Raw genomic sequence first — 3,479 nt, 5'->3', positions numbered from 1 at the left:
TTCTTGTCCAATGTTGGGAGACGGCGTTTTACAGAAGAGGAAAATTATATTAGGTCATTGTTATTATTATTAAATAGGTGTTTTGATTTCTTATAATTAATAAGTAATGCATAATAAAACATCAATTGTTAAGCTGGATCCATTTAAAAATCTGGGCTCATTTACTATAATTTATCAGAGATGAAGAGTAAAAGCCCGTAAACAAAATCGAACATGCCTTGTTTTCCACGAGGATCGAACTCGATCTGTCACACTCCTTTTAAGACACGGGCAGACACGCGTATCTTTAGCAAACGGGTCGGATAATTAATTTTGATATGTAAAAATTCAAAAAATTACCCATTCTTATTTTGATAAAAGCTATCCTTCACAACTAATTGAATGGCAAAGTTGTAAATTTTAGTCAATTTTTAGAGATATCAAAAGTGTACTTCTCTTTTATTATATAGGGGATTGTCTAAAAATAAAATAAAATCCAAAACAATACTTTGAATTTCCATTTATAAATAAATCATCAAAAATTATTAAAAAAAAGTACACTGAATTTTTATTAAAATAATAATCTGAACACTTCACTAACAATTTAAAGATTTTTAATTTTACTTTTTTGACAGATTCATATATTACGATAAGTTTTGATGAATTTGAATATCATCAAAACCATGTTATATGTACATCAATTAGACATGTATGGTCCTTATAAAGAGAAAATGTTAAAACTCTCACTCTGTCCACATCTCCTAGATTAAAAATACAATTTATGGTTGGGATTCTAGGGTTTATCGTCACCATAGAAAAAAAGTAAAAAGAAAGTAGTCTCCAACCCAAGCAAGTCCCCAAGAGAAAACATGACGGAGATCATCCTCCCATTTGATCTATTAATTGAAACATTCTCAAGATTGTCATCGTAAGACCTGCGAGGTCTCGTTGCGTGTCAAAGCTTTAGTCTTTCATACTGCGTTGTTTAGAATTCACCCAACTGTTTCTAAATATATCATCGGTTCGGCCGCGTATTTTATTCAACTTCCTATACAACGGTAAACGGATCTTTTACTCCATACCTCAAGAACTAGATCCAAACCGCAACTACTCTTCTCCTATAAGTCCTTATTACCAGATGCATTTCCCTAAAGGTTTGGGTTTTGGGAAGATAAGTGTCCCTCTTTACCTGGTTTGATATGTAACAAATTTAAGAAACCGATGCTCTGTAGCCCTAGCACAAGATAGTACATATCTTTACCCATAGTGACAACCAAGAGGAATCAGATTACACCCTATCTCGGGTATGATCCAATCCAAAAAGTCCTTAAGGATAATACCTTGAAGAGTTTTCGATGTGATCATACTCGAGATGGGGTTTCATCTTATTCCTCTTCGTTGTCACTAGTGGTAAACATATGAACTCTCTGTGCTAGGCTTACAAATCATAGGTTCTTAGATTTGTTAGATCAAACTATGTGAAGAGGGACACATATTTTCCGCAGAACCCAAACTTTAAGGGAAATGCATATGGTAATAGGGAGATATAGGAGAAGAGTAGTTGCGGTGTGGATCTAATTTTTGAGGTATGGAGTAGAACATCTGCTTACCTTTGTGTAGGAAGGTGAATAAAATATGCGGCTGAACCAATGACATGATTTTAGAAACATTTGGGTAAATTCTCGACAATGCAGTAAGGAAAACAAAAGCTTCGACATGCAACGATACCTCGCAACGTCTTCAATTGAAATCTTTGAGAATATCTCGATTAAGAAATCAAATTGGAGGATAATCTCCATTCTTGGGGACTTGCTTTGGGTAGAGACTACTTTATTATGACTTCTTCCATGGCGGCAATAAACCCTAGAATTCCTAACGTGACTTGTATTTTTTATCTAGCTAGGAGATGTGGACGGAGTTAGAGTTTTAACATTATCATTTATAAGGACTACACATGTTTAATTGATGGAGATATAATGAGGTCTTGATGATATTCAAATTCATCTAATTGTATCGTAATATATGAATCTGTCAAAAAAAAGTTTATAAATCTTTAGATCTTCAGTGAAGATCAATGTTCAGATTATAATTTTAATGAAAAAATCCAAAACAATAAACTGATTTTTCATTTTAATTAAAATCATTGTTCATATTATTATTTTAATGAAATTATGACGCTAAAAACCGCATACTTAAAAATAATTAATTAATTATTAAATAATAAAAAATAATATATTGAGAAAACTAATTTGACTGATTAAATATATTTACAAATATAGGAGAGAAAACATACCTAGCAATACAAAATAGGGTTATTCTACCATGAAAAGAATCAATATGTTAATAATCTGTTTCACATGTTCATAATTCCATGATTTTGAAGGTTTACAAATTTTAAATGTGCTTAATATATTTTATTATGCTTAATAACAAAATACAATATTTAATATTTCATATAGAAATTAATAGTTTACATAGGTGTTTTATTTTCTTTTGTTCTTTGTTTCGTGCAAAAATACTCTGAACAAAGAATTTTCTATAACCAACAGCTCAAAATATTGTTTGTAATTGTTTCACTGTCTTTGATTATTTGAACTTATTTTCAAAAGTTGTTTTGAATAGTTTACTAGGAACATTCCAACAAATTATTTAAGTAAATTACAAGAATGGTAGATTTATAGCCACAATTACTACAACGTAGTAAGACTCGACAAAATATCTGAAAATCTAAATATAGTCTTATCAGAAAATAGGGTATCTAAAAAATTGAATAAGAGTATATATATTTAAAGGTTATAATACCTCATTCTAACTTGGATTCACTTTTACATATAATTTATTATGATACAAGTATAAGATTAATATTTTAATGTCTTATGATATTTTGAAAATATCATATGGCCTATATTACTCTTTCTGTTTTAATTTATACAAATTCAACATAATTTATAATTAATATTTTAATAATTTAAACATTTTTTTATGGATCCGGGTCAGGTGTGGATAGCAGTGAATATAGGTATATCCATATCCATATAATTTTTGTCATGAATATAACAGATCTAGATCTAAGTACTCAAAAATTCAAGAGTATTTGATATGGGTGGATCCCTATATTGTAGTATATTTAGCATAAACTTTATAACCTAATGAAAAATAAAGATCTAAAGTGGATCGCTTATAAAACATAAAAATGGAAAAGTAAAGTTATATCCATATAGAAAAATGAGAAATAATCTTACTGATTTACATAGTAGAGACCTCGCAAAAAGAGAACATGATTTGTTTCTCACTTTCTCTCTCATTTCCGGAGTGAAGAAAGCGGGCTCGCCTAATCACCACCAATATCCTTGAGAACCAAAAGAGTTATATAATCTTCTACGAACTTCATTACAAAGGCTCGAAATCACAATGCTATAAAGAAGAGAAAATCACTTACCTATATCAAACCACATGCGTTCAAAGGTTTCAAAATGTGATGAGCGGTTTTGAAACTCAGA

The 3,479-nt window shown here is 30.1% G+C and overlaps 1 long non-coding RNA gene across 1 annotated transcript; it reads right to left on the bottom strand.

The window, feature by feature from the left end:
- Positions 1–60: 60 nt before the first annotated feature.
- On the bottom strand, positions 61–3,479 carry LOC111832200. The gene is made up of 3 exons (XR_002835234.1): positions 3,419–3,479; positions 3,222–3,328; positions 61–256 (listed from the first exon to the last, which is right to left on the bottom strand). It is a non-coding gene; the product is annotated as an uncharacterized LOC111832200 (long non-coding RNA).

This window comes from Capsella rubella, unplaced genomic scaffold, assembly GCF_000375325.1.
Source record: "Capsella rubella cultivar Monte Gargano unplaced genomic scaffold, Caprub1_0 scaffold_2, whole genome shotgun sequence".
Taxonomy (NCBI): domain Eukaryota; kingdom Viridiplantae; phylum Streptophyta; class Magnoliopsida; order Brassicales; family Brassicaceae; genus Capsella; species Capsella rubella.
This window is presented reverse-complemented; position numbering and strand designations above follow the sequence as displayed.